This window comes from Pagrus pagrus, assembly GCF_965226575.1.
Source record: "Pagrus pagrus genome assembly, chromosome: 2".
NCBI lineage: Eukaryota > Metazoa > Chordata > Actinopteri > Spariformes > Sparidae > Pagrus > Pagrus pagrus.
Window position 1 is genome coordinate 31,155,559 of NC_140186.1, and position 12,159 is coordinate 31,167,717.

Consider the following 12,159-nt stretch of genomic DNA (forward strand, 5'->3'; position numbering starts at 1 on the left):
GACCCATCCAGGGGCCAGTGTACACGTCACACACAGACATACATAGTAATTGAAGCAGTGGGCCTGGCAGGAGCACACACACACTAGGAGCACAGGGTTGATTGTGTTGATTGGCATTCCCACTCTCACCCTGACAATCAATCAGTTAATTGTAAGATGATATATTCATATATTCATAAATATATTCGTACCAGGACAATGATCCATGCTGCATTCTTGTTCTGGAGTTTCAGAAGGAACACATTGATTTGTTGCAGTGTCAGGTCTGTCATCTCTCCTCCTTTTCCTATGGTACCTTCAGTAACAGCAGACATTTACAGTTAGACTAATCCATATCTCAAAACAGCAGCTGTAGGCACCAACACTTGAGGGCAAACAAATACAAAAAATGAGGGCAACTCTAATCTTACCTGTCCATCTTTGCATCTGGGTTCTGGCTTTGTTTTATGTACATAAACACAGATGGCACAAAATCAGGACTACTAGAGTCCAATGACACCTCGCCTGCAAAAATGAAACACAAACACGTTTGTTTAGCCTAGCAAGCTACTAGGCAAATGTAACGCCAGCTTATCAAACTTTAACTGCATTTGATTATTATTCTACATCATACAGACAATCAAGGCATCAAGGCTTTCCCGTAAAATCAAAGAGTAGGCTAGATAGATAACCTTACCTGATATAAAGTGGGCGCTGCAGACGCGGGCATTTTTGATTACGTCCTCATTCTGGTCCACGCGTTTAATTGCCTGCAGCCACAGACGCCGCCGGTTGCTCTGAAATGGTCATGATCCTGTTGGAATCCTGTAAAAATTTAGTCCGCCGGTGGAATAGCGATTTGTACAACCGTATACGCAACAACTAGACATGTTGATGCTGGGAACAGTTTGTAAATGCTTTGTAAATGCTTGCTAACCAGTTGCTACCTCGTCTTGCTACCATCAGCCTGGAAGCACTGTGAGGATCATGTTCTTTGATTTCTCCAGTGCTTTCAACACCATACAGCCTGCACTGTTGGGGGACAAGCTGGAGCTCACGGGGGTGGACCAACACCTCACGTCCTGGATCGTCGATTACCTCACCAACCGGCCACAGTATGTGAGGGCTCGGGACTGTGTGTCGGACACGGTTGTCTGCAGTACAGGGGCCCAACAGGGAACAGTCCTGGCCCCTTTCCTGTTCACCCTGTATACTGCTGATTTCTCCCACCAAACACCCCACAGCCATCTACAAAAGTTCTCTGACGACTCTGCTATCGTCGGCCTCATCAGGGACGGGGATGACGGAGCCTACAGAGAACTTATTCAGGACTTTGTGGACTGGTGCCAGCGGAACCACCTCCAGCTCAACGCCGGGAAGACCAAAGAGCTGGTGGTGGATTTCCGCAGGCGTAAACAACCCTGCATTCAGGTGAACATCCTGGGAACGGACATTGAGATGGTGACGTCTTACAAGTACCTGGGAGTTCACCTGAACAACAAACTGGACTGGACTGATCACACTGCAGCAATATACAAGAAAGGTCAGAGCAGACTCCATCTGCTGAGGAAGCTCAGGTCCTTTGGAGTGCAGGGGGCACTCCTGACTTCTTTCTATGACTCTGTGGTGGCATCAGCCATTTTCTATGGTGTAGTCTGCTGGAGCAGCAGCATCTCGGCAGCAGATAGGAAGAGACTTGATAAACTTATCAAGAAGGCCAGCTCCATCCTGGGATGCCCTCTTGACCCAGTGCAGGTGGTGGGAGACAGCAGGATGATGGCCAAGCTATCATCGCTGCTGGTGAAGGAGTCCCACCCCCTACAGGCCACTATCACAGCACTGGTCAGCTCCTTCAGTGACAGGCTGATACACCCCAAGTGTGTGAAGGAGAGGTATCGCAGGTCCTTCCTTCCTGCTGCTGTCAGAGTCTACAACCAGCACTGCTCCCAGTAGACCTCACTGTGCACTGTACAATAAAAAAAAATTAAAAAAAATTAAAAAAAACTCTGCACATATCCACACACTTTCTGGTTTGCACAAATTGGACAATTTTTAATATCCATATTTATTATTTATTGTTTGTAAATAAAAATACCAACTGTTTAAACTTACACTGTCCATATTATAAATAATAAATACTATGTCATATTGTAAATACCAATTTCATATTGTAGATATTATGTATATACCAGTTAAATTCTATTTCTTATGTCTTATTATATTGTTTATTTTTTACTTTTAATTATTGTTTAAGTGTGATACTGTCCTTTGGCTGTTGTGACAAAGAAATTTCCCCATTTGCGGGACAAATAAAGGAATTCTGATCAGTCAGAACTGCTGAAAAACAACACCACTTCTGTTGCCAAAATGCGCGCGTATATATTATATGACGCAGGCTGAAAAAGGGTCTATATAAAAGGTTTTCTTCAGTATAACTTCCTGGGTGGGTTCTTATTAGCACCCTGTGAAGGTGAGAAGGTTCTGGGTAGAACTCCCAGAGAGATTTCTGGATGGAACCATTACACCATAAAAAGGTTTCTCTGTAGAACCTCTGTAGAGGGTGTCTGGGTGAAACCTTACAGATGGTTCTAGGTTTTACCCTTTACGTTGGATTCTAAGTAGAACCCTCTAAAAGGGTTACAGTGGAACCTTTGTAAAAGGTTTGACTGAGAACCAAAAGGGTTTTCTATGGGGACATTCCGGAGAACCATTTATGGCTCTAGTCCTAACCACTACTTGCCTAACAAGCCCTCACCCAAGCCTCATTGTTGGTTAACTCTTACCTAACAGCTGACCCCAAAACACCAGTGTTTTCTAGTTAGCACACAGCTTTTGCAACCAATTAAACCATGAAGTAGGTCACTGAAAGTAGCCTAAATGAAACACACACACACACACACACACACACACACACAGGGAGCGAATACAGCCTGAAGCCAGATGCTTGTTATCAAACATCTAGGCCACTGTCAGTTTTGCTTAAAGGCACAGGTGCTATTAGTGAGATATGGCTAATTGTTGAAAAAGATTCATGAGGTGATTGAATTGGTAACATCAGCTAATATTGAGAGGGCATCCCGTTTCACTCAGTTAGATTGTGAAAGTGGAAACAGTGCAAAGACAGTGGATATGAGGAGATGGTTGGAAGTCTAAACAGCTCTTATGAATTATAAATTTAAATGCTTGAAAAGATAAGTGAAAGGATGAGAATTCACTCATGGGAGAGTGCTCTGGTGTTGTGTCAAAGTCTGTTACCCTGCAGATATGTGTTTCCTCTTACCAGTGGGACGTGAGATGGTTCAAAACCGATATAGAGTGGTGTAGTTTGTAGTCCTAAAACCCAAAAATCAGTTAGCATTTTTGCACATCCGGTTCCCTCTTCTCAAAGTCTGGGATTTTTTTAAGTGGTTTTAGGTTAAATGCCTGAAATGAGGTCTGAAGTCTCCACAGGCTTAGGATATTGACACACTTTTCTTCTATGACATAAAATGCATCATTAAATGTCCCAAAAGTTAATTATGAAGTGGTTACATGTGGCTAAATGAGAATACAAGTTGTCACACATTAATGTCATCACACCAAGCAGAGGCGTCTTTTCAGTTACAAACTATTCTAACTCACCTCAAGATTTAGGTCACCACAAATCCTCCTTTACACAACAGGTGTGACAAATCAATGGTGATTACTTTGGTGTCTCTACAGTTGGAGTACCTACCCTTGATTCCAAGTGTGTTCACACCTGTTCACACATTGTGCAATGTACCCTGTAGCCTACATCTGTGTAGGAATTTATAAAAGTAGCTGGATTGAATTGACAGAATATGAAAAACTTCAGAGAATGAAGGTAAGCTAAATCTCATATTTTATTTCAGCCAGCTTAGTCTAATTAAGGATTCTCACTAGTCCATCTTTTCAGTTACAAACTCCTCTAACTCTAACCTTGCAGATTGCTCAGTTTAAAGAAAACGTGTATAGTAATTGTGTAGTGAGATGCTTAGCGGTGGTTACATTTAGGTTGCGTGTAACTCCTGTAACCCGGAAGAGGGGGTAATCTATCCATCAAAAGCCAATGGCACCAATCCTGGCCCTAATATTCTTGGTATCAGTAGGGTTCCGCAAAATACATTGGACTCAAACGTTTAGGGGTTGATTTGGCTACAAGGTTTCTTTTATTCACTAGGTTGTTAAGGAGATTGGCAGTAGCAGATTCTATGAAGAGCAATATGACCTCCAGCCCACACAAAACATATACAACACCGGTTTATGGAAGATAGGAAAATATTTCTATATTGTCAAGAGGTTCTGTTCAGCTTTGCTTCCTTGTATACATAATCCTTAAAGCATATACCCTTTAAAGGATAACTACCGTTTTTTACAACCTGGACCTTATTTCTAGCAACGGACCTTATTTCTAGAGACGACATCTTCCAGGTCAGAGGTAGTAGATCAACCTACAGACCCCGGATGTTGACAACAGACGAGCCCGGACTCAGAGGGGAATAGCACTAGCATATCGTAACAAAATATTGGTGAAATGAACTAGTTTCGTGGCAGATAATGTGTTATATAGAGGCTGTGTGTCGATGCCCCATTACTCGCATTATATGGATATATCGGCGCTACACTGCATCTAATTTCATCCGAACGACGCCGAATGACACCAAAGTTATCTGGGTGAGTAAATTATCATATATTTTGATAGAAATAAGGTCCAGGTTGTAAAAACGGTAGTTATCCTTTAACCCTCTGAAGTCGACGGACGCGCTGGCACATCCAAATCACATGACCGATTTAAGATGACGTAGCAGCAAGACGTTTCAACTTGTGTCGAAAGTGCGGACTTAAAACTATATACCAGTTTTTAAATGTGTTGATAGGCCAAGTAAAACCAGTCTTATGATAAATAATCATAAACCATGCTTTTTCCTGAATACTGATGTCACGTTTGGTGTGCGTTTGGTGCAGAAAGAAATGGTAAAAATGGGCTATTCTAAGGAAAGTGCTCGCAAGCAGAAAGTGCTTGCAAGAAAAAAAACATGGTTACCACCCTTTCCTATTGGTGGAAAAATGCACCACATCAACCAATCCAAAATTATATTGCAACGCACGGCATTTGGTTGCTGAGGAAGAGGAGAAAGTCGGTCTGCAGTGACAGCGGCGAAAGAGAGACAGCGATAGCAATAGTGAGTTTTGAGAGATTTGTGACATTTAGCGTGTTTGGAGTGTATAATTAGTGTGTAGTGTAGTCGTTTTTTTTGTTTTGTGTGTCAAAACAATGAGGTGACTACTGAATGTGGAGCAGGCAGTGTAGCTTTTCTTTGAGCTGGGAGGAGCTGGGGGAGACGCGGAGCCTGAGGCATTGCCTGCATTTTAATAACCTTGATCATTTCAAAAACTTATGTACAAATTTAGCAAACAAGAATTTACATTTGCAGTCTAAGTTTTAAAAATAGTTCATTAAATATGTTTGTGGTTTTGACAGTAAAAAAAATCAAACTTTTGCTACTCGGATTTTATGTTTTTTGTGTGATTTTAGGTGCAATGTGTTAACAGTATGTCAAAATGAAAAGATAACTGTATAGTCACACGTGAGGTTGCATTGAAAAAAAATTAAACCAAACAAGGCAAGGTAAACAGTTTTTGAGGTGAAATATAAAGGTGAAATCAAAAGTAGTCAAAAAACGGCCAATTATACCCTTGACCTCAGAGAGTGAACTTGAGTACCTCTATTTAACCCAATTTCCAGCTCCAATGTGCAAATAGGACAAATTCAACTCCAACAAAACACTGGAAACTGATTAGCTCAATTAAATTGTCCATACAACAGAATGAACTTCTCAGATGTTTCAGTTTACAGTCTCTGCCCCTTTAAAGTTTGCCGTTTTTCGACTTGAGTTCCTTTAATGTCAAAAATCTCCTTCAACTTAATTGTTCCCTTTTAAGTTGCTTCGCAGCATTAGTTTGTGTTTCTTTAAACGGGGTATCAGTTCTTAAAGTCAGTATTGGGCCCATAAAAAAAATTAAATAACTGAGATCTCAGGAAAAAAAGTGAAAATAAAATTAGAAATCACTCAAATTCCAGGTCACATGCTTCCTACCGCCACATTGGAACTCACACGTAGGCATCCAGGTGAGGCCACAGCACCCACGAGCAGTGAAGGTCTTGACAGCAGTTGAATTGTCCCTAAAAAAATACCACCCTGCACACAAGTGTGCAGAGCAGTTACTCTTCAGTTCACTTAATAATGGAAGTGAAATGATATCTTACCATTACTACGATAAACATTTCTGAAGCTAACTGTCTTCAGTGTCTTTCTTCCAACTCTCAACCTTCTCAATTTCAAAATAACACACATTCGCATTTTACAGTGCATACATACCAGCTTTAAACATGGCAAATACACACAATAACCTCATGGGCTTTACCTGAGCTACAGCAGTGGTTATGAATGTAGCACTTAGCTTCTAGGCCGCAATTAGGCCGACAACGTGGGCGGCAAAAGGAGTACATCAATATCAACCACAGCATACTCAATACCTCACTTACACACAATATCCTGACTGGTTTTGCTCTATGACTCTCAGAAATAAAAGTAACACACTACTGAACAGTTTCACAACGAAATGTTGATGCTAGTCAGCTAACTCGTGAAGCTAACTCACCAGGATATCCAGTTAATTGGACACAACGCCCGATGCAGTTTCTGCCTCCTCTCTCTCTCTCTCTTGGCAACACTACCAGCTCCTCTCAGTTTCACCTCAACTTTCCGAACTTAATCGTGAAGTTGTTTTGCTTCCTACAGGTCTAACTTTTCCAATACCACTCCCCTGTCTTAGCTGCATGCTCTGGCAGCCATGGTGGTTTATGTGTTTTTTTAATGAACAAACTCCTATGTGCAGCCGCTCAATTTTCAAGTGATGCATTTGAGGGACATTCATAACTCTGTAAACTGCAGAAAATAACCTGGTTAACACGTGCAACCGCGGTGTAGTCTGTTTACAGCCTCAAATTAGCTTTGTACTCGTGATTTAATTTAAGATTCGGATATCACAAAAGTGGTGCTCAGCTGTGAAGATTATCTTGCTGAACAGAATGTGAAATTATAATGAACTTGTGTTTCCCACAGACATTATTTTCAAAAATAATCCAAAAATCCAATTTAAAAATCCCACAGGCTATTTGTTGAGGGAACCAGGGCAATGCTATCTTTCGGGCTGACTTACAAAAATACCTCATTCTTGCAGCATGCTGTTCTCCCTTCTAGATAATTAAAAAGACCTGCCTACTTATTATTACAACCAGGTATTTTTCAGGTGTGTTTCACAGCACTGAGATCAGAGTTTCTAGGTCCAACTGGGATTCTTGTGTTTTGTTTTGGACATTAGCCAGGCTGCCCCCGATAGCACTGCTAGCAGTCGCCATGTTGCTAACACTGCTAACAGTAAAATATCACTGAATAATGCTAGAAATGGGAGAATTCAAAACATTTAAATAGACCTGCCTTAACCCTGAGTCTAAGAGGTGGACCACTATCTGTCTGAACTGAAATTAGTCTGTGGAAACAGGTAGTTTCCTTTCAATGTAAATCTGAATTTGAGGAAAAATATTGAAAATATTTCAAATTTCAGAGGGCTTTAATTTTGAAATTCCACATCAGAACTTCCTGATATTACATGAGTAAGTCTCTGGGGTGGACCACTACCAGTGTGAATTCAAATTAGTCTGTGGAAACAGGGAGTTTCCTTTTAATATCCATCTGAATATACATGTAAATATTGACAATATCTGACATTTAAGAGGGCTTTAATTCTGAAATTCCACATCAGATTGACCTGATTTTTTATGGGTTTCATCCTGAGGTCGAGTACTACCAGTCTGAAGTGGAACAGTCCAGTAATAACGGGTAGTTTTTAAGAAATGTGAATCCTACTGTACATCGAGTACAGTCAAATTTAAAAGTTCAAAGGGCTTTTATTCTGAAATGCCACATCAGATTGACCTGATTTTTCCTGGGTGTCATCTTGAGGTCGAGTACTATCAGTCTAAAGTGGAACGGACCAGTAATAACGGGTAGTTTTTAAGAAATGTGAATCCTAATGTACATAGAGCACAGTCAAACTTAAAAGTGCAAAGGGCTTTTATTCTGAAATTCCACATCAGATTGACCTGATTTTTCCTGGGTGTCATCTTGAGGTCGAGTACTATCAGTCTAAAGTGGAACGGTCCAGTAATAACGGGTAGTTTTTAAGAAATGTGAATCCTAATGTACATAGAGCACAGTCAAACTTAAAAGTGCAAAGGGCTTTTATTCTGAAATTCCACATCAGATTGACCTGATTTTTCCTGGGTGTCATCCTGAGGTTGAGTACTATCAGTCTGAAGTGGAACGGTCCAGTAATAACGGGTAGTTTTTTGTTTTTTTCAAAATTAAGCCTTAATGTAAAGGAAATATGAATGTGCAACGGGCTTTTATTTTGAAAGGCTACATCAGATTGACGTGAGTATTTGTTACGTCCTGGGGTCGTTGTGGAAGACTTTGAAACAAGTCTTTTCTCGCTATAAGCGTAATGTGCAGTATATGCACGCACCGCAAAACAACGTGTGGGCTGGCTCGACCAAGTGTTCCTAGTTGTGGGCTGGCCAAGTGTTTCTAGTTGTGGGCTGGCTTGACCAAGTGTTTCTAGTTGTGGGCTGGCTTGACCAAGTGTTTCTAGGTGTGGGCTGGCTTGACCGCAGTGAAATACTTTGGTTAATAATGACTACAGACTTTCAGGAGAATTCAAATAAATATGAATCTAGTGCGCTAAAACATTAAGATTAGCTTTGCTAAGTGGAAAATGTTGAATTAAAAAAAAAAAATGTTGGTTTAAGCAGTATGATGAGGTAGTTACAGTAGGGAGTACCTGTGAAATGGAAAGAAACCCCATATTAGTCTGTTTATCACTAGAGGGGGACTGACATTGCAAAACATAGAGTTGTAAATTATTGCCTTTGAATCGGTTAAATTATGCAAACATTCCTCAGGAAGTGGTTCACACTTGGGCTGGATGGAAATGGAGAAGTCACTTAGCTCACCTGATCACCTAGATGCTTTTTGTCTCAAAAACCTTCACAGTCCCCTCCTGAAAGGGACATTATCTGATACTTCAGCACTCACAGGATGTCTGGAATAAAGTCCATAAAATATTCGGCCTGTCTCAATACAAACAAGGTTATCATCTAAATGGGATAATCCTGGGATTAAGATAGGGAAGTAAACAGTATGTTGGAGGGCTTGGCACTCTAAGGGTTTAAATGGCTGATCTATTTGAGGAAGAAGTGCTCTACTCATACCAGAGGCTAAAAGATCTATACAATCTCAATGATAAAGGAGACTTTTGGAAATACTGCCAATTATGGAGTTGTGTACAGTCTATGGGTTACAATACTTGACAGGATGGACGTGTATTCCAAGGGTTTTTCAAACTTCCAAATAATGTACAATCATCCTCTGTATTTTATAAAATGTCAGCAAATGATTTGTACCGTAAAAGTGAGAGTTTTAGGATGACATGGCAAAGAGACCTGGACACTGAGCTTGAACAATAGGTCTGGGAGAATATAGTCTGTAACATGGGTTGACTGGTAAGGGATATTAAGAGTAAATCTTTACATTATAAAATAATTCACAGATATAATTGGACTCCAGTCAGACTTAAAGGACTTGGTCTAATTCGAAGCAATGAATGCTGGAAATGTAAGAGTTCTATGGGTACTTTTCTACACCTCATGTGGGACTGTCCACTGGTTTCCCCATTTTGGACCTGAGTGGTTGGGACAACTGAGGAGTGGCTGGAACAGCCCTTGCCAAGCACACCACATTGTTGCCCTCTTGAAAAATGAATCTGTTCTACCTGCTGGACTTACTAAGGCACAGTTTGGGTTAACTTTTGTAGGCTTCCCTAATTCAGCCAGGATTATACTGAAAAACTGGAAAATTGCAAACACACCTTCTTTTAATGATTGGATCATAGAACTGTTCACCTTTGAGTGGGGTGGGATCGTGGGAGGGATAAAAAATGATAGAATGGAAGTCCTCTCTGTCACGTTGTTCTGTCATATTGCTACCTGTGGAATTGCTTCCAATAAAGAAAGTCATCAAAAAAACATGTATGTCATGTGGGGTGTTGTGTTCGGGTGCAGCTGCTGTGCTGTTTGGTTGTTTTCAGTTTGTATGTTTGTCATGTTTTGTACCGTACTTTTGCAAGGTGTTTAAGAAAAACGAAAAAATCTGAATGAAAAAAAAGGAACTTAATAAAGAAGGAAGGGTCATTACGTCACTGAATTTTGCTTTGGGGCCTGACTGTGGTGACAGCTGTATTGAAGTCAATGGGAGATGCATTAAGAAACACAATTCAACATATCTGTGTCATATGACTTCTAATGAAGAAATGCCTCCAGATAATGCAAGTGGCATTTCTGAGAGTAGGTTCACCACTGATTTTTTTATCGACAAATTGCTCATGCCTTGAATTTGTGTATAAAAGGCTCCTGTTTGCGCCGATGTTCGAAGTGTAAGTGCAGTCAACTGAAATCAGTCGGACTGTCCCTTTTGATCACATTATCAGCCATGTCAACGAGTTGGAAGAAAAAAATCCACCCAAAGTGTGTGCTTTCATTTTCTGAAAGCACTTCTTTATCAGAAGTCATACGATGTAGATATGTTGGGTTTTAGTGTGTTTCTCCGCGCATCTTCCATTGACTTCAATACAACTGGCACCGCAGTGTGGTCCCAAACCGAGATTCAGTGAAGTAATAATCTTTCCTCCTTTTTCAAGAAGAGATCTATTTAATTTGTTCATAATTTCAATGATTCTCATCAACAAACCTGAACAATCTGGCCTGATGATCACGCTAGCTGAAAAGTCAGGGGATCATCTACAAGTCATCCAGACCACTTGAAAAGTAACTCATCGTCTGAATGTATTTTAATTATGTATCTAATTTCCACAATAAAGTATTGGATTCATATAGCTGTATGTCATCATGTTTGTTGAATGTGCTGAAATTGTTACTATGAAAAATATCAGTCACCAATATCATTTTCCACAAACTCAATCTTTGCCATATTACATTGACCTGATGTGATGTGATTTCAAAAACCGACGTTTTGCACACTTTCCTCCTTTGTGAAACTGTATTTCAATAGAACGGCAACCAGATGTGCTGTATGAGTACAGAGGTGTTACTCTTATTTAGTTAGCTACAAATGCACAATGCATGCACAGGCAAGCGTTGCACGTATCACTGGGCAGTTTGTGTTAAGTTAACTTGTCCCTGGATTCGAACCGCCAACTGTCGGATCTTACTGTCTCTGAGCATGCCCACAAGCAAAATTGAAAATATTAGCAAATGTACCCGCTCGGATATTGGAGTCAATTGTCTTTTAACTGTACAAAAACGCCTCTTAGCCAGAGTTGCATTAGTGCCTGTGGTATAGTGATCCGGACGATGTGCTGGATTTCCTAAACAAGTGTGGGGACATTGAATATGAATTTCAAGACTTCAAGACACATTATTGTCATTTCTCACAAATGTATGTTCATACATAGGCTGAAACGAAAATACCGTTTCTTACCAGCTTCTAGCAGTGCTACACTAAAAATAATAAATAATTAAAACAAGTTAAAATCGCATCAAGTAAAAAAGACAATGATTTTAACAAAAAAGAAACCATGGCATTCATACATCAGCAGCAGTTTGGGAGCGTGTCCATAATAAAGTGCTTTAAGTGCGAGGTGACTGACCTACTGAGGGGGAGGGTTGGGTGTGAATGTGTGTGTGGGTAGGGGGCGCAGTCCATTTCATCAGCCTTACAGCTTGTGGGAAGAAGCTGTTCAGCATCCTGACGGATCTGCAGCAGATGCTCCTGTACCTCTTCCCAGACGGCAGGAGGGAAAACAGTCCATGAGAGGGGTGATGAGGGTCCCTAATGATGGCGGCAGCTCTGTGGATGCAGCGCTGCTCATAGATCTCCTTCAGGAAGGGCAGAGGGGCACCAATGATTCTGCTGGCTGTTTTCACTATCCAGTTGAGCTGCTGTTGTTCGTATGCCTTGCAGCTCCCAAACCAGGAAGTGAAACTGTATGTGAGAATGCTTTCAATGGTGCCCCTGTAAAAGGTGGTGAAGTGAGAAGTGG

The 12,159-nt window shown here is 40.8% G+C and overlaps 1 long non-coding RNA gene across 1 annotated transcript; it reads right to left on the reverse strand.

The window, feature by feature from the left end:
- Window positions 1–208: 208 nt before the first annotated feature.
- Window positions 209–987, reverse strand: LOC311269556. The gene is made up of 3 exons (XR_014624106.1): window positions 677–987; window positions 411–504; window positions 209–295 (listed from the first exon to the last, which is right to left on the reverse strand). It is a non-coding gene; the product is annotated as an uncharacterized lncRNA (long non-coding RNA).
- Window positions 988–12,159: the final 11,172 nt, after the last annotated feature.